Below are 20,517 nucleotides of genomic sequence, written 5' to 3'. Positions count from 1 at the left end.
TAATGTAATGGCCATATCCCTTGAAAAGGAATGTGTTAGAGTGATTGACCTGAAGATCTCTAAAAATGTGCTTGAAATTAGCCATTTGTCTTTTTCTCTATGAAACCAATATTCACAAGGTGAATCCTATAGCATTTGAATTGTATCTAATGACAATTCTTGTTAAATAATTACTTCTAGAGAAAAATATGGAAACAATATTTTGTGTCTTTGTGTGTGTATATATATATATATATATATATAAAAACGGAGGGAAAAACCTATACTTGCTTTACACCTTTTGTCTACCCAATTCTTTCATAACCTTGCAAAGTTAAGGACAAATGATCTTAGATTTTTATGGTCAGATAATAATAAAGCTGGAATGGGCCTTAGAGACAATTTTGTCATGTCCCTTCATTTTTTAAATGAAGCTACTGAGTAGAGGATATGTTGAGCTTTGTTAAAAGTCTAATAGCTTGATAGTATTAAGGTCTAGACCAGTTCCCTAGTTCCCCCATTTCAATTCAATTTAGTTTGACATTTGCTAAGTATCTCCTTCATGTAGAATCATAGATTCAGAACTAGAAGGGAATTTAGAAATCAGCTAATCAACAATGACTTTTTTTCATAGATTAGGAAACTGAGGCCCAGGAAGGTTAAACAAATTGACTAATTAAGAAGAGGCAGATAGATATCTGATTTGAACATGTTCCCTGATTCAAATTCTAGTTTTGAAGGATATTACTCTCTGTTAGGGGAATAACCAATCACCTTGTATTACATGGATATGCCTTTAGAAATGATGAGTATGAAGACTTCAGAAAAGCATGAGAAGACTGTTATGAGCTGATGTAAGATTAAGGAGGGGAAACCAGAGACTACTTAAGAGACAAAAGTAGGTTATTTATAGGGCAAACCTCCAAGTATTCAAGACTCATAGAAACATAGCTGAAAAGAACAATTAAAAATTAACTGTTTCACATTTTCAAGAAGAAATGAAAAAAGATACCTCTCTAGTAGAACATTGCATGTGCTGTCAGACTCATTTGATAAATTGGTTAATCTTGCTGAACTGTTTTTATGTCTCCTTTTTTATGGATACCTCACTAGGAAAGGGAAGGGGAAGAATATTCAGAAATAAATGACATAAAAATAAAATACAACAAAAACACTTTTCAGACTCAGTCCAATTATTTTTTCAGACAACTCATCTATTCCTCTTTTCAATATCATAAATACACACTTCTCCATGGAGTATTTAAATTTACTAACATTAAAAAAATCAACAAATTAAAATGTGTTCCTTATAATAAACAAAAACAAAAAAGACCCTCATAACATTTTGAGATCATAGCTTTCTCAATGTTAGTGGGAAGTTAGTGTATTATGACTTTGTTAATTAGTTAGATTATTTTCCTCTATTTGAAAACAATAGAATATTTTGGGATTTCTTTTCTGCTGATAATTTAATCATTGCATGTGTATAGATATAAGTGATTAATATTTAAAAGTTGGAAATACAGCAGAGAATCTTGATTGAATCAGATAAAAACTTCACCTGTGAATTTTACTAAGCTGGTTAATGATATTCAACTATTGACTCTGAAATTTTCTTTAATTCCCTGTTAATAAGAGTATATCTAAGTAGCTTTGTAAAATCCATTGTGAGAAGTACAGGTATAAAACCAGAAATCAGCAGACTGTGGCCTAAGAACCAAATTGTGCATTACTACCACCCACTCTTCTTTTTAGCAAAACCTGAGATGAAACCTGAGATTTTTTTTGTTTTTTTTTTTGTCTTTCTTTTGCATTTCAAAAATACAATAAAACTTGATTTTTAAAATGCAAAAACATTCTTAACTAGGGACTTTAGAAAAACACACCAACTGGTTTGACATAAAGGTTGTAGTTTGCTGATCCCAGGAAATGTTAATTTTTTTAAATTTCCAATTAATAAATATCTTCTGCCACTACTATGTATTATTTAGAGGTTCACAATAATTGGAACACTTTCCAAATCTTCCCAAAGATGTAATGTTATTCTTCTTATTAATTCACATTAGCTTGACATAGTCAAGGCCTGAGTTATAATAGGACACTCATTTTTGGAAGTCAGAACAATATTCTAATTTTGTTCAGCACCCCTAATAAAATCATGATTTTATACCTTTTTTTCTAAGATTTTCCCCCATTTCCCAATTCTGTTTATTAGTGGAAAAACATATGATGTCTTCCACATTCACACACATCCTATTCCCATGAGAGACAACACCAAGCCAGGCATAAAAAGCATAGAGATGTACAAAAGCAAGCATCTTCTTCTCTGTGCATACCCATCTATAAGTCTTTCAATTCTAAACTGAACTCGTTAGGACAAGAACCACTGCTCAGATACTGAAGAGTTAAACCTTTGGCAAAAAGGGAAAAAAAACATATTTTCTCACCTTCCTCCCTCACTTCTTCTGGGGAGACTTAGTACAGGAGGACAGTCCTGTTCTGTCACTCAAGAAGATCAAGGAATAGCACATTGCTTGTGACTACAGTTACTTTGATTCTTATGAGGGTTTTTCAGAAGTTTCCAGCAAGTTTTCTAGCTTATCTACTCTGAGGGATGGAGAGGAGAGCAGCCCCAGTTTACCTCTTAGACTCCAGTGATAACTGTTTCCATCACTGACCCTACCACTGTTCATGGGAGTGAGCAGTTGGCTCAACAAGAAAGCCAACCCAACACAAAAAGAATGAAATAGGCAGGATTCTTAGTCTCAGAGCCTCTATTTTATAAACCTTAAGCATATTGCAGTAAGATCCAAATTGTAAAAATAGCCTAAAAAAAATTTAAAATCATCTTGGTAAACCAGGCAACAACTTCCCTGCAGTAATATCCAGTGGAATTAGACCAAGGCAGCATGTAGAATGTTAGTAGACAGACTTTCGTCACAGTATGGCCATCAGAACAGGGTAGGAAACTCCAGGTCTGTAGCACAGCCTGTCTTGGCAAAGTCCTATTAGAGAGAGTATTGGTAGGCAGATCTGAGCCAGAATATGGAAACAAAGATTCATGTACAGAAACAAAGTAGCTCCCTCTTTCTTTTTGTACATAAGATACGCCCATGCTGTACAAAATCCAATTACATTGTTGGTATATGGGCGGACTATCAAAGCAGAATGGAGAAAAAAAAGAAACAATCCCAGTCTGGGAACCTGGGAGACTTGTTATTAATTTCACAGAATCCCTTCAAAGATACCAATGCAGTCCAGGTAAACTTGACTCCTTTCTTTTTAGACCTTAACAGTGAGGCTTTATGACATCAAGTGAAAAGAGCATCATCACAGCCTCAAGGTCCTTGGAGGATGAACACAGACATACTTCCCCCTCTCTCCAATATTTCCACATGCAGTGAGACAAAGCTGGAACTTTACACTCTATGTGGGATTTGGACAAGAGAGGGAAGGTAATTACAAACAGAAATGAGAGAAGAAGAAATCACTTAAGATGGGAGCAGAGAAAGGGCAGCTAGTGGAGTAGTAGATAGAGCATTGGCCATGTAGTCAGGAGTACCTGAGTTAAAATCTGGCCTCAGACTCTTGATTGCTCTAAGACCCTGGGCAAGTCACTTACCCCCAACTTCCTCTCCCCCATAAAAATATAAAATATAAAAAAGATGGGAGCAGAGGAGGGTGGGTTTATTAATTGCTCTACCTGACCTAGATAAAGTGCCAAGGCATGGAGTCAGAAAGACTTATTGGAGGAAGTTTGAATTTGGTCCCAGAGGCTAACTACCTGGGAAAGTCACTTAACCCTCTTTAACAAGTATGTCTTTTGTAAAAGGAACTGGAGAAGGAAATGGAAAACTATTCCAGTATCTTTGCCAAGAAAGTTTGGAAAGGCAGACATAACTGAATAAACATCTTTTCAACAAGGGTTCCACTTCTGGTGAATTCCCTAGAGCCTCTCCCAGCATCTTCTCAATGTTTCTCATCATGGCCAACTTAATAAGCCTTGAGAGGATATTTAATTCTATGAGGAGTTGGAGGCTCTTATATCAGATACTCACAATGATGGTGGTTCCTCCATTGAGTAACAATTCTATGTGACACTATCAGTACATTATCATACAGAAGAGAGCATCATCAGAGTCAAATACTGTCTTATTCTAGAAGTTGGGGAACCTTTTGTTGTAAGGATTGTCAAAATTCACCTGATTTCCTGTCATAGAAATGTTAAAAGAGGTATGGAAAGAGACATTCAAAGAGATTTGGAGGAAACAAGATATATCACTTATAGTCCTTGATCTGAGCAAAGAATTTTTGATGTTCATCAAAGTGAACAAGTATCCCATTTCCTTCATTGCCATTAAGTACCATGTTGGAGGTCAGCTGCTACTTATTAATGCAAATCCATAGAATTTTATCTGTTTCCTATTGGGCTTTGATTTAAAATTTTCAGAATCAGTCATCTTTTTCTCATAGCAGTAGAAGCATTTGTAGGTCCTGGAACTACATACTGAGAAATCTCTGTTGCCAATATTCTATTGTAGATAAATGAGGTCCCATTTCAGCATAGGATACATTTAAGTTTGTGTCAGTCAATACCACAGGCTCTTCACTCTTGATGAGCGACTCTGCCTAAGCATCATTCTGACTCAGACACATAATGGTGTGAGTCCAAATTATATGATTAAGAAGCTTAGACTTGTCCCAAAAGGATGGGCCTGGTCCTCCACTTGAGGGGTTCCAGAACCAGAGGCTGGGAATGCTGTGCTGCTATCTTTGTTGCCACTCCTTGTTTTACCTGTGCCTTTTATTTTTATTATTTTTTAATTTTTTTTCTAGTAAATTTATTTCTTTTTAATACACATTGCTTTATGAATTATGTTGGGAGAGAAAAATCATAGCAGAAGGGAAAAACTATAGAAGAGATTTAAAAAATAGAAAAATGAAGTGAATATGTCATGTATTGATTTCCATTCAATCTGCTTAATTTTTTTTTTGCTGGATACAGATGGCAGAGTCTATTGGGATTGCTTTGGATCACTGAGTCACCGAAAAGAACCAAGTCTTTCATACTTGAGCATCAAACATTCTTGCTGTTATTGTGTACAATGTACTTCTGGTTCTGCATGTTTCACTCAGCATCAGTTCATGTAAATTTTTCTAGGCCTTGTTCATCATTTTTATACAACAATAATATTCCATTCCCCAATTGATGGGCATCTACTCATTTTCCAGTTCTTTGCTATCACTAAAAGAGCTGCTACAAACATTTTAGCACATGTGGATCTTTTTCCCTCCTTTAAGATTTTCTTGGGATACAGACTCAGTAATGGTCCTGCTGGGCCAAATTGTTTGCAGTTTGATAGACCTGTGGGCATAGTTCCAGATTGCTCTCCAGAATGATTGGATCATTTCACAACTCCCCCAATAATGCATTAATGTCCCAGTTTTCCCATATCACCTCCAATATTTTTCACTATCTTTTCCTGTCATCTTATCCAATCTGAGAGGTATGAGGTAGTACCTCAGAATTGTTTTAATTTGCATTTGTCTAATCAATAGTTATTTAGAGCATTTTTTTCATATAACAATAGATGGCTTTAATTTCATCATCCAAAAATTTTCTGCTCATATCATTTGACCATTTATCAATTGGGGAATGACTTGTATTCTTATAAATTTGATACAGTTCTTTATATATTTTAGAAATGAGACCTTTATTAGAAACATTGGCTGTACAGGTTTTTACTCAGCTTTATACTTCTCTTTTAATCTTGTTTCTGTTTTGTTCATGCAAAAACTTTTCAACTTAATATAATGAAAGTTTTGCCTTTCATAATGTTTTCTAGTTCCTCTTTGGTCATAAATTCCACCCTTCTCCAAAGAACTGACTGGGAAATTATCCCTTGTTTTACTAATTTGTTTATTTATGAATCATGTTGGGAGAGAAAAATCATAGCAGAAGGGAAAAACTATGGGAGAGATATTGTCTTTGGATAAGTCATTTAACTTCTCAGAGATTCAGTTTCTTCATTTATAAAGGGGAAAGAATAATACTTTACAAAGATGCTGTGAATATGAAATGAATTAATACATACAAATCTTTGTAACCCTAAAGCATATTTATTAATGAGTTATTTTATTATAGCTAAAGTCAAGAAATTGAATCCAGTATTTGCTAGTATCTCTCCTCCAAGAACACCAAGGAATTTTATTTTATTTTCCGTCTTCATTTTGCTTTCATCCTTTATATTCAAATTATGTATCCATTTTGACCCTATTTTGGTATAGGGTGTCAGATGTGGTCTATGCTGATTTTCTGACATTATTTTCCAGTTTTCCCAGAAATTTTTGTCAAATAATGAGTTCTTATTCCAGAAGCTAGAGTTTGGGATTTATCAAATACTAGATTGCTATAGCCCTTAATTATTGTGTAACTCTTGTGAATAGTATTATGTCACTGGGGAAGAAAGGGATGGGCATCACATGGACTGAAAGTGTGGTTGTGAATGGCCTCTGATGTAATGACCTCAAAAACATTAAGGGGTGAGAAAAATATATAAACTGGAAAAAAGAGGAAAGAAGAGGTATAATGGGACAATTGCTAACTCTGGTTAGTCTTCTAAACTCCTCTATGTATCAAACCTGTCAGTGCTTAGGCATTGGCTTAGGCAAAGGCATGCCTAGACTTCATGCCATATTCCTAGTGTTTTTGTCCTCCTTTCTATCCTGTCTCTCCCCCCCCCCCCGCTTTCTCCTCCTACTTCTTTATAGGGTAAGATAAATTTCTGTATCCAACTGAGTAATTATGTAATTCCCAATTTGAGCCAACTGATGAGATTAAGCTTCAGACAATGCTCATCACCCTCTCTTCTTTCTCTATATTGTAATAAGTCTTTTATGTCTCTTCATATGAACTAATTTGTCTTATTATACTTCCCCTTTCCTCTTTTCTCAGTACAATCCTTTTTCCACTTTTTAATATCTTTTTCTTTGACATCATGACATCAGACTCCATTCATTACCATACTCTCTGTCCATTTGTGCTCCTTCTAACTGCTCCACAGATACAGTTCTCAAGAGTTACAGATATCATTTCCCATCTATGGATGTAAACAGTTTAACCTTTAAATTATATATATATATACATTTTTTTTTCCTGTTTACCTTTCTATGCTTCTTTTGATTCCTGTATTTGAAGATCAAAATTTCTGTTTAGTTCTGTTTTTTTTTTTTTCAGTAGGAAATGATTGAAAGTCTCTGGCTTCACTAAAGGTTCATCACCTCCCTAAAAGATGATGCTCAATCTTGCTGAGTAATTAATTCTTGGTTGTAACTCCAGCTCCTTTGTCTTATAAAAAATGGTATTCCAGGCCATCCAATTCATGGCATATTCTTTTAATGGATTCTTTCAAATTCCTTTTCTTGTTAACCCCATTATTGTCCCGATTCTTGTTTCTTATTTGCCACTCCTGGTATCTATTTTGCTTCTTTTTGTCCATAACCTCTTCTCCTAAATAAGCCTACCTTTTGGGGGAGGAGGGAAAGGAAGTAAGAAAGCCTGGTTTTGAGTCTTGGCTCAGTCTTTTACTAGTTGTTTGTCTTTGGATAAGTCATTTAATTTCTCAGAGATTCAGTTTCTTCATTTGTAAAGGGGAAAGAATAATACTTTACAAGGATGCTGTGAATATGAAATGAATTAATACATACAAATCTTTGTAACCCTAAAGCATATTTATTAATGAGTTATTTTATTATAGCTAAAGTCAAGAAATTGAATCCAGTATTTGCTAGTATCTCTCCTCCAAGATCACCAAGGAATTTTATTTTATTTCCCGTCATCTTCATTTTGCTTTTAGCAAGTCATCTTAATTTAATTCAACAGCTATGTTAATCATTTACTAAGTCCTGGGGACTATGCAAGACTCTGGGGGCAAAATGACAAAACTAAGCAATCCCTACCACTAAGGGTGTTCCTCTTCTATTCTTTTATTTAGTAAAAAGCAAGTATAATAATCTGACTTAAAAGGCATGCCCATTATTTCACTTCATTTTTTGTTCCATTATTTTTTATACTCTCTACTACTTCAGTATTGTTTATTGAAATGGACACTGTCAATGTATATCAAAATTTTAACAAAGTAGATGTGAAATGACTATTAATCCAAATAATTGTTCAGTTAAAATGGATTCAGAGTTCCAGACTTAGTCACTGGAAATTTTACCAAGTATATTTATGTTCCTAGCACATAACAGAAAATAAATGTTCAAGGTTTAGATAGGAGAGGAAGGGAGGGAAAAAGAGAGACAGACAGACAGACAGAGACAGAAACAGAGAGATTATTGATTTCCCTCCCTTTTTTTGCTGTATTATTAATTTTCTTCCATGAAGTTTATAATAATAACATTGGTCATTAAAACCAATGTACTACTTAAAGGTCTCAACAAGGGAATTATGAATTTTCAATTAAGTGGCAGTAGATATATTCCTCCTAGTTTTATCATGACCTACCACCTTCAAGAATTGTACTTCACAGCTAAAAATTACATCAAGTCAAAGATGATTTACCTGATGCAATTTGCCATCTGCAGCAAAATAAACTGAATGAGATTAGTGAAATTAGCACTCCTTTTAGCTGTAAAATATAATTCTTGAAGGTTGTAGGGTAAGGCAAGCAGGTGTTTTGAAAGGAAGGCAATTTCAAAAAATAAAATTCTTTCCCAAATAAGATCTTAGACCAGTTAGAGAATATAACCAATATTGCTTATATGTACATAGACATACTTTAAATGTTTGTATCTCTCTCTCTCTCTCCATATATACATATATATGTATACATATTTACTTATATATGTATATATACACACACATACATATGTGTGTTAAATGAATATGCATGTACTAAAGCAATTTATATACCCATATATATTTATGTATGCATTATCTATATAACTACCATAGAATATTAAAGATATTTTATTTTCATCAGTATTTTGTCAAAGATACCCCCATATTCTTACCAAAAAAAAAAGTAGAATCCATGTTCCCTATTTACTATTTATGTTTTGGATGCCTCAGTTAAGATATGGAAGAGGCTTCAAGTAGTCATTTTTCAAGTGGAAATCATTAATGCTAATCTTTAATTGGATAATGGTTCTCCTATTGAGGAGTAAAAGGTACTTATTCTTTCTCTGCAGGAGGGTAGGTGGCCACTGAAGAGAGCATTTCTTCCATACAACTCCCAACCTCAGCCAGCTGAGGGAGCAAGAGACTTCATCTGTAAACTGAATTGTTTTAGCCCTACTTCAAAATGCTCATGATTACACTATGCACTTTTAAGTTCAAGAATCTGCCCTTTGTAGTAATTTTCAGTTTATAGGAGATTTTATGTTTTATAGAAAGATCAATTGACAACTCTTTAAAATTTTTAATGAGAAATAGACTTTTATGATATAGTCAATAAAAATTTGAGGTAACCAGTTTTTGTAAAGTATGATGAGTTTATTTTAGTGTTCCTTTTTTTGATATACACAAACATAGAAATACATCTATAGTTTAAATGTGCGTGTGTGTAAAACACCAATAAACACACTGTTACCAAAGGAATACCATATGTCCCACGTGTGACTGGTTTGGAAAAACAGAGGTGCTGAACGTTTCAGCATCATTCTGAGAGGACATTCTTCACTTATTCTTCCTGGCAATAAAATTTTCTCACCCTTAAGACATGCAAATGACTTTTTTCATCTGTTCTTTTTATGCTATTTGCATATGGTTTTATTTTTTTTTCTACTGTTAAAGTTAGCACCAACAAAAATTAACCATTTGGTACTCCTACAATTAGTTGCTTCCCTCTTTTTAAAAGAGGCATATATAATCAGTAATCTAACAGCTCTGGATTTAAAACATATTAAGGATCTCTCAAGTAGGCAATGGCAAAAGTCAGTTGTGGAATAGGTTTTAGCATGTGGCTACTAACACACAAATTAACTATTTTAAGCAATATGTCTAAATTTTAGAGTTCATTTTGATTAGTGTAATTTAGAATGTTAGCATATCCTTTTACAATAATAGAAGGGGGCAGCTAGATAGCACAGCGGGATAGAGTACCAGCCCCGAAATCAGGATGGCCTGGATTCAAATTTGGCCTCAGACACTTAATATTTTTTAGCTATGTGACTCTGGACTTGTCACTTAACCTCACATGCCTTTCAAGAAAGAAAGGAAGAAAGAAAGAAAAGAATAGAAAGGAACACTTAGTAAAGTTCAATTATTAATTATCTTAGGTATCAGAAATATTTAATAGACTAATCATTTCTTCAGTTTGATGTTAATTCAATCGTCACTTTATAGAGGCTCTTTTTGAGAATAAACAAATAATCTTGTAGTCCCATCTCTCACTATGTATGTGGTGTGTATATTCATCAAGGTGAGGAATTGCCAGATTTACTTTGTAGTGTCTATCTTCATTTTATAACAGAAAATTGTCCTTGTTGAGGAAGCTCACTAAGTTCCTTTTACTTAAGAAAGACCAGAGTATGCATTAATCTCTAGGGTCAAAAGTGCATGCTGGAATCCCCTTTTATCCTTTTTGCCTTGAAGTGGAATATTTTGAGTTTTGTCTAACAAATCAGTTACACCAGTTTCTTAATTGCTCAGCTATACTCTGTATCTAGCACTTAGGCACCTTAAGAAATGGCATGTGAAAGCACATTTGTTTAAGTCCTCACATGGTTAACATCGTGGGTAACCTCCTCAGAAATTATAGCCTTGGCTGCAGCTCATCCATTAGTCTGGAGGAGACAAGATTCCCAAGTGTACCCCGTGCCTTTTCCAATTCCCTTGCGACCCACCAATCCTCTCAGTGCTTTCCCTTCATGCAGGGAGTGTTCAGTGCTAATCAGGTCAATGATCATCCCACAGCTCAAGGGACATGACAGGAGCCTATCACAGCAGTTACTGGGTCTTCCAGACCCCAGCACGTTTGCGGAGAATCTCATGTTAAGAAACATTGCTTTGGTCCTCACTTACTCACTGGGAACCTCTGAGGATTTCAGCTTATCTCTTTCTCTCTCCTTTAGACAGCAAGGAGTTCAACATAAACAGGAAAAAAGCAGCACAGCATGCAGCTACCTGGAGGGTGTTGATTGAAAACTTAGATACCTCCACCCCAATCAAGGTTGATTTGGCTGATGTCTCAGTTCTATCAAAGGCAAGATTTCAATTAAGGTAAGTGCTTCCTTATCGGAGTGACTGCATCGGCATCAGGCTGAATTTCTGCACTGAAAGTTCTGACTGACTAAGCTGACATTCATTCTGCACTGCAGCAAGTGAATGTGTTTATGGCAGTAAAAGGCTGAGTTTACAGGCAAGTGTCCCACACTGATAACTATGGCTTTTAGACAGTGATCTTTTTTTTTTTTTTTTTACACGCCTCTCTGGGAACTCTCAGATATTTTGAAATTACATCACCTTTAGGTTCATGGGGAAATAAAGGGAAATATGAAAAAAAATTGGGAGACACTTGCATCTCTCCTTTTTTAATAATCTGTTTGGGGGATTGTGGAATGCAAAGGTAACTTGATTTTGATTGAAGTGTTTTGTTCATACCATATCACAAAATCTCCTGCTTTATAAGCTCCAAAGTTAAATGAAATGGAAAGAAATTTTGAAAATGTTGAGTTCAAGCATCTGTGAAATTTTGCACGTTAGCAGAATCACTGAAAGAATGAGTTTGACTTCTGTGAGTGTTTTAAGACTGACATAATTTTGAATAGTTTCCATTATAAATTTAAGAAATAAAAAAGCAAAAACTATTTTTGATGTGAATGATCCAAAAAACAATCTTTAACTGTCAGAAAGAAAGTAATCTTGTATGAATATTTGTTTAGCTTAAAAGCTAGAGACTTATCTTTAATGAAGGTGAGAGAGAGCCAAGGCAAGTTATGGGAAAGAAATGAACTGATTGCTGAAATGCTTATGTATGAAGAAAAAGAAAAGGAATTGAATATTAAGTAATTTCAGGACTGGATTTCAGATTGCATATTTTTTATTTCTTCTTTTTTTTTTCCAAGAGAATCTTGAATGCTCACATTTGGGATGTTTGTTAATCTTCAACCTACAGTGACCTAACTTTATGTCAATGTTAAGGCAATTTTATGAACATTATGAAGGCAGTTTTCTGAAAAATTGTAGGCAATTAATTCTTTTCCTCCTCTTTCATACCTATCACCCCACATCATTTTACCTAAAATAGTGAAAAAATGATGAAAACTTATTTCCTTTTTGTAATATCACCTCTCTAGTTCACTTTTTCAGTTTGTACAGATATCAAGCACTTTTATAGTGAATTTAATTAGAGGTAATATATTTTTCATAAAAGCACACATATTTCAACTACTCTCAATATAAAAATTATAACTGCATGAGTTATGATTATAAATGAACTAAACATGCTTTTTCTTCATACCAAAGATTCAAGAAATAGCAGGCTTTATTATTTTCACCTAATATATGTCAATTATTTTAATAGTTACGATATTTCATCTTAATCCATTAATCCCAATATAGATATAAAGATAATTCTGTATTGAAACTTTCCACATGGTCCTAGAATGGGAATGGGGGAGTAGTGTGAGTGTTTGGCAGAGGATAAGGTATAGGGTAAGAATATAAATATGTAGGAGTTTTCAAACATTCCCTTTAGTTTTCTACAGCAGGGAATCCTTTGTATTTCAAAGTTTTTTTTTTTGTTGTTGTTGTTTGTTTTTTTGCATCACTTTTGCCAAATATCATACATATGTATTTGGGATATTTCAGAAAAAGTATCAAATTCTGGCTGTCTTAATTTGCTGTCATTGTCCTGTCACAGTGAAAAGTATTGCAATTCTGCAGGCAATGCAATTCAGACTGATGATGATGTTACTGAGTTCCAATTCCTTCCCCACAGGTATAAGACATTTTCAGAAATCCCATAGGCACTAGTTTGTACTTGTTGGTGTGTCTGTATGTTTATATCTAAAGCTCTGGGCATGTATTTTTTGGCTCTGTCATCCTGTTCCCCCAGGAATATTGTTTCTCAACTCATTCAAGGGGGAATTTGACAGGACAGTGTGTAAGTTTTTGCTCTAGCTATTGCCTTTGAGCCTTGAGCCTTTCAAAGTCATCTTAACGATAAATGCAACAATGTCAACATTATAAAGTTTGTTGATTAGAAATGTACATATTTCTTATCATTTCCCCTATTTTATTAGGAAATCCTAAAATATAAAACTGACCACAGTTGTATATTCTGTGAAATTCCATGAGAAATAGTATATTTACTGCATTATATAATTAGCTGCCCTATGATCTGATTAGCACATGTTCTTAAAAAGAAATCAGATTTCACAAGGACAGGAGCAAAACTAGAAATCTCTAATGATTTACATTACTGTAATTAGGAGAAACTCATAGTACATGCTTGAACAGATGGGTGAAAAAATGTAGTAGGCAAAGTTTGTTTTAGGCCCATTGTAGGTGCCCTATTGGGGTGTGTGTATGTGTGTATAAAACATTTGAACCTGTAATAATGAAACTTCAATAATGAAACAGCAGGTGGTTTAGTTGATATTTGGGAGGCAGTATGGACTACCTAGCTTATGCTCCAGTTGCTAGATAGGAGATCACCTTCTATAAAGAACAGTCATGTGCCTGTGTGGTACATGTAATATGATGAACACTTCCAGTTTTTAACAATGAAATTTAGGAATACTTTGATGTTTATTTCCAAGTGATGGTGTAGCATAACTCCAGCATCCTAAAAGTTGTTTTGACTACACTTTTCTTCATAGTTGAGACAGGGTGAATAGTTTTTATATGATTTTGCTATCCTCAGTACTTGTAACAAATACACTTAGTTTGTTCATGGTTTCTGAATGAGATTGGCGTTCAGTTCTTTGCCTCAAGCAAAGTCAGATTACTACTGAAGAAAAAGGCAGTTTACTATCTGGGCAATCTCTATTGAAAATTAGCATCCAATACTCAGGTTTTTTTTCCCCCAAGAGATGTTGATATACTGTCAAGTTAAAATAGCACAGAGGAAAAGTAGAAATATATAGCTATAATACAACTTATATTGAAATAAACAGTTTATGATTACAGGTAGATAAAAGTAATTCTTGTTAGTGTTAACGGGTAACCACAGAATTAGAAAGAAAAGGGATATAACAGGGAAAATTACATTTTGGAAAGGAGATAAAGAAAACCCACATAGAAAATAAACCAGACTCTACTTCCATTATTCCCAAACATTCCTTTGTCTACACAGAGTGATTTGTGTTTCCTTCTCCTTTCTATAGCTCATCACATTTAGATGATCCATGATAGTAGCTCTGGGCTCCATGAGGTGACAAAACACTAGCATCTATTCTAAATTGTTATTAATTTCTCATTTATTTTTTGATAGTCTATCTACTCTGTGTGTATCACAGAGAAAAATTAAATAATCTCTACCAGAAACTGCTTGCTATTCGTCCTACACTGTAGTGGAAAGAGTTGAATTGTTTTGGGGTCATATGCCAAAAAGGTATAAATTATGTAAGTTCTTATCCTATCCTCTAGTTACTTAGTGAATTGGCTGGGGGTAATCAAAAGTTAAATGATTTATCCAAAGTTATATAACAACTACGTACCAAAGGAAGGATTTGAATCTAGACATTCCTGTCTGAGAATGTGAATTCTTTATCCATTACACAATTTTTGCCTCTCAAAAAGCAACTCTCTTAAAGCCAAAAGTTGCAGAGAAGATGCTAATGTTTAACCCAGTGGTCTCTCCTAAACAATCAAACCAAAGTCTAAAATAATAACTGTGATAATTACTTGATAATAATTGTCTAATAATAAAAATTATAATAAAAGATAAAACAAAAAACTTACATTTTGTGTATGTGTTTGGGAGAGGAAGTGCTCATGTTATACCTGTTACCCTGTTTCACCTGTTAGTATATTTGTTATTCAATCATTTTTGTCATGTCTGATTCTTTGTGAGTCCTTTGGGGATTTGCTTGGCAAAGATACCTGAGTGGCTTTCAATTTCCTTCACTAGTTCATTTTTCAGATGAGGAACTGGGGCAAACAGGATTAAGCCACTTTACTGAGATAATACAACTAGAAAGTATCTGAAACTAGATTTGAACTTTTGAAGATGAGTCTTCCTGATTCCAGGTCTGGCACTCTATCCACTATGCTATTTAGCTGTCTACTATGTATTATGTTATACAGCTTAAGTTTAAAAAGCACAATTTCTGTAAGGTTATTATTATCCCCAACCTCCAAAGTAGGAAAGCTGGTGCTAACAAGCAAAAAATAATGCTCATGAATTAAAATAGTACTCATGTACTAGGGAACCCTCTGAAATACATTTTTTCCCACTAACTCCATTGGGGAAATGAATAAGACATCTTCTAGTCAGGCACTATATCCTGAGTAGAAACCTATCTTTCTCTATCTACTACTAAAGAAACCTAACTTCTGCTAACATTGCTTGTCAGTAGCAGCAGATTTGAAATTTAAGAAACTACCAACTCTAGAGATCAGAGATAGTCAGGTTCATTGACTTAAAGGAAAAGTAGATGTATATGTGAATAAGATATGTTTATGTGTGGGGCAAAAGGAGATGAGTTCTAGAGAGACAAAACAGTGTAAAGGTGTACCTCAGATTCTTACATTTGTTTTGTGGGAAGGTGGGTAAGATAGTCTGGTGGTAGACCAGACCAAAATAGCAAAAATGAAAATTACTTTTCATTTGTATTTTGACAAGTATTTTTCAATATTTTAAAGATTTCTTAGAAGGGAACTTTATGTAAAAGATAGAGGTGAACATTTCTCAACTTGTTGAACTTTTGTGAACAAATCTCTTGAGTATTGTTTTTACCAAAATTAGGCAAGTGAGAATATCATGGCCTAAATTTTGGCTCACATAATGAGCCATGCTATATCCACAGTAAAAATGTAGGCTAATACTCCCAACCAGCATAACTTAAAACAAAATTCATGGATAGCCACTTTAGCTCACTAGTTCAATTTATATATTTGACTCTTTTTGTTGTTTAGAAAGTGAAATTACCATTATTTTCTTTTATGATTTTATATTTATGAAAAAATAACATAAAAACATTCAAGCATGTCCTGATCTCCAGAAAATGCATATTGAAACTATGTTGGCAATCCTTTGTGCAGTATGGTAACTCTGTGTAGTTCTCTAGTAAGAATAACTCATTTTTACTTACAAAAAGGCACTACCCGAATAGAAAATTGAGTAAAAGATTAAAATGGTATATTTTACATCCATACACTACTTAAATATAATTTCAAGCAAGTATTCAGCTGAATTTCAGATAAATTGAAGTTTATCCACGGACTATCTGGAGTTTTGCATTAGTTATATCAGTATATCTCTTCTATTATCCTAGTGGACTTTAATTCTTCTGTCTTTGAATTTTCTGCTCCTTATTACGTTCTTCCTCTCCATTCTAACTTCAACATTGATTAGTTAGCACATGCTTTTTTTTTAAGTAGCATTTTATTTTTCCAATTACATACAAAGATAGCTTTCAACATTCAGCTTTGCAAAATTTTGTGTTCCAAAATTTTCTCCCTCCTTTCTCCTGCTCACTCCCCAAGACAGCAAATAATATGATATAGGTTAAGCTTGGGCAAATCTTTTAAGTATATTTCCATCTTTGTCATTCTGTGCAAGAAAAATCAGATCAAAAAAGGAAAAAAAAGGAGGGAAAAAAGCAAGCAAACAACAACAGCAAAAAAAGATGAAAATATTATTACACATCGTTTTGATCTATAGAAGAAAGTGTGATGGAGAATAATGAATGCTAGATTTGGAGATAGAAAACCTAGTTTGAATAACACCTCTGCCAGTTAATGCTTGTGTGAACATTAGCAAGTTATTTAACTTTTCTATATCTCTGATTCTTCATTTGTAAAATAAAGGGTTTCAATTAAAAGTCCTGTAAATTTTTTTAAAGTTGAATTATGTTATCCTATATTCTTTTGGGTGCAAAAAAAAAAAAAATCTAAGATTTTGAGGACTGGGGAATTCAACATACGTGAATGTGGTAGATAATGGAGATTTATTCTTCAAGTGCCCAAGCTATAATTTATTTTAATCATTTTTCAAATAAACTCTTACAAGATAGATTATACATGAATTTGGCTTGTTGAACACAATACACTGAAAAGAGTTTCTCTTTACTTGATGATTTGGAGTCATTGTAAACAAGCATTAGTTATGTTTAATATGGCAGTGTCTTTAGATTCAATATATTTAATGTCTGTCTGCTCTCAGATTGAATAAATATATAATGTTATACATTTTGAACTGTTAGTTTATTGTTTCTTATCTCCTTGACTTCTCTTATGCTTTGGTATGACTCTTATGCCAGATTCAAATTGCTTCTTTCCCCTCCTTCTTTTTATGTGATATTTCTAATCTGTTGCAGGTATATGTGTGCCATTAACCAAAATAAGTTTGGGGAGTCACTGAGTAAGAAAAGGTCTAAGGAAGTATCTTTTGAATGTATGGATTGTGTGAAATCTTTTTGATTATTTAGAGAATATTCTTAGGTCCTTCTAAGATCTTAATTATTTTCCAGATAGTTGAGGTGCTATATGAGTGAAATATTATCTATTTGTTTTCAGAATAATTCTCACAGAACAATGGTCCTATGATCATTTATCAGAAGAATCTTTGTACTATCATTTTCCAGTTTTAAAAATAAAAATAATACAAATCATAGAAATTACACACATGGAACTTTACCTAAGTGGTTAAGTGGCAGATCAACAAACATATCCATGTCTTTAGACTATACATTTATAGAGATAAGTTTGCCTTCTTATGTGAATGAATAATTTGCATGTCAATATCATATAGTGTTCTGTGAAAAAAAAACCTTTAAAAGCACAATTTATATAAATATGAATAAAATACTAGCCCTAAAATGTTGAATTCAAAATAACATATATAAATATATAAATCTATCAACTATACCAGTGCCTTCACAATCTTACATAATATATGATATTGTTTAGGTTTTTATTGCAGTCATTTTTCAATTTGTATTGACAATTATGACCACCAACATAAAACATACATAATACATACAAAACATTCCCTCCTCTAAGAAAAGTATAGTTTTGATAGGATCAAAAATTCAATATGATAAAAATAACTAAACTTCTTAGCAAGGCATGAAAAGTCTTCCATGATCTGATTCCAATTTTTTTATCTCACTCTACATCCCTAATAGAAGGGACCTCAAAGTCCTTCTAGCCTAAGCCTTTCAGTTACATATGAGGAAACTGAAGCTGAGGAAGACTGAGATTTTCCCATTTTCTTAGGTAATAATATCAGCCTTGGGATTATCATCAATGTCCTTGGCTCTAAAGCTTTTTCCCACAATTTTCCAAACCAGAATATCCCATTTTTGGCCACTACTTCTTCATATGTACTGCCTTCCCATTAAAAATTAAATTATTTGGGGACAACTACTATCTTGCTTTTATGTTTATGGCATTGGATTTAAACACAGTGCTTCACACATGGTAAATATTTACTATATATCTTTTCATTTATCCTTCATTTGCAGAATGTTGTATTTTTCTTGTGAACTTCTAATTACATTATAATTATTTATTCTCATGTATTATTCAGTAGCATGTAAGTCAGATATTATAGTTTATTGACCTTTTTTAATGTCTCTCAGTACCTAGAGATAAATACCATATCTGCTTAAATAAATGAATGTTTGGGTTATAAGTATAATAATTAGTTTAGAAAACAGAAACATCAAGTATAATGTAGAATAGTTTGAAAATTATTTGTGGAGAATATAGAGAATGTATGATGGATTCATTTCAAGCAATCTAGTAACACATTTATTGAGTGCTAGGGAATGTGCGCTGTTCTGAGAATACAAATACAAAAACATAAATAACTCTATTTATAAGGTATAATTACATTGGATAAAAAAGAGAAGGGCCTATGAAACTAAGACCATAGCATAAGCAAAGTTACAGAATCAGGCAGGGACATGACCTATATAAGAAATAGCAGAGATAGTATAGTATAGTCCATACTGATTATGGAATCAGAGGACCTTATTATAAATCCTACTGTATAGAAGTCCATCTCTTCTATAATCTTGTAAATATTACCTAATCTTTCTAGACTTCAGATTCCTGGTCAGTACAATGAAGAAGATAGATTATCTTGTCTCTGAAGTTCTTTTAAGATCTAAATCTATTATCCTATAACTCAACTGGAGGAGAAAGTTCATGTTTTGGAGTACTGGGGAGGGGGAGAAGGGTTGAATGAATAGGGAAGGTCCAGATTAAAGAGGTCTTTAAATTCAGGTAGAGGAATTTGGATTTTATGTGACAAACAATTGAGAGCCATCATAGAACCCTGAGTATAATAACAGCATGACAAAGTGTAATTAAGGAAGATAAACCAAGTTGTATATAGAAGAAACAAGTGGGAGTAAAAGGGGTTAGATTAAAGCATACCAGATAGTTGGCTATTGAAATATTACAGTTATGAGATGTTTAGAAACTGGACTAAGATGATGGAATAGGAAATTGATTTAAAAAGTTATTTCTTGCCTATCCATATGTGTGATAATTGAGTAAACACATCCTTGCCAATCTCTTTTCACTCCCCACTGGTGCCAAAGATGTATTGAAAGTATATAAAACCATTAGTGAGATTTCTTGTCTCACAAAAAAAACATAGTTTTTTTTTGATATTTATAAAAACATGTCAAGAAATTTTTTATACTATAGTAATATAAAATCGCATTAGTATGGAACATTAGTTTAAAATTATACATATATATGTATATTTACACAACACACACACACACACACACACATATATATACATATATATTTACACACACAAATATACATCTAGAGAAAGAGAGAGCATATGCTGCAGCCCTTTATGTCTACAAAGAAAAACAAGGCCTATTAATGTTCATCTGTTTTGTAATAATAATAAGCACTGTGCTGCAACAGAAATCTTACTGTACTTGAAATCTTAGGTTCAAATCTCACCTTTAAAATATAAGTTGTGTAAGAGCAAGTCACATAAATCTTTAGGCTTTAATGCCTTCATTTTTAACCCAATAGAATGTAAGAACCTTGGTTGTAGAGATTTTTTTTTTAATTTTTGCTTTGTTTATATTCATATCACTAGTGCCTAGGAAACTGCTCAATGTCCTTGGAACATAGAAAGTCCCAAGTACCCTTCGAATACTCTAACTACTTAATGACTGTTTCTTGCCTGATTGATTTCTGATATAAATATAAATATTATTAGCATAATATTTATACTACCTAATTCTCAGGGTTTTGAGGACAGATTTTATAAAATTTAAAATGTTATATAATTGTGAGCAATTGGTAAAAATGAGTTGATCACAGAAAGATAATCTGGCAAATCTAAAGCTTTAGTTATCTCATTTGGTAATTAACACTGATGA

The 20,517-nt window shown here is 33.3% G+C and overlaps 1 protein-coding gene and 1 pseudogene across 1 annotated transcript in view; one reads left to right on the top strand and one right to left on the bottom strand.

The window, feature by feature from the left end:
- CDH12 (cadherin 12) overlaps positions 1 to 20,517 on the top strand; it is a 969,321-nt gene that overhangs the window by 396,640 nt on the left and 552,164 nt on the right. The window contains exon 3 of the mRNA XM_051969878.1: positions 11,059 to 11,206. The gene's annotated coding sequence lies outside the window, so the exon portion shown is untranslated. The remainder of the gene's footprint in view (positions 1 to 11,058; positions 11,207 to 20,517) is intronic.
- LOC127546211 (hypoxia-inducible factor 1-alpha inhibitor-like) lies at positions 2,538 to 10,977 on the bottom strand (annotated as a pseudogene).

Source organism: Antechinus flavipes, chromosome 1 (assembly GCF_016432865.1).
Source record: "Antechinus flavipes isolate AdamAnt ecotype Samford, QLD, Australia chromosome 1, AdamAnt_v2, whole genome shotgun sequence".
NCBI classification, from domain to species: domain Eukaryota; kingdom Metazoa; phylum Chordata; class Mammalia; order Dasyuromorphia; family Dasyuridae; genus Antechinus; species Antechinus flavipes.
Note: the sequence above shows the minus strand (reverse complement) of the source record. Positions and strands in the feature narration are given on the sequence as shown.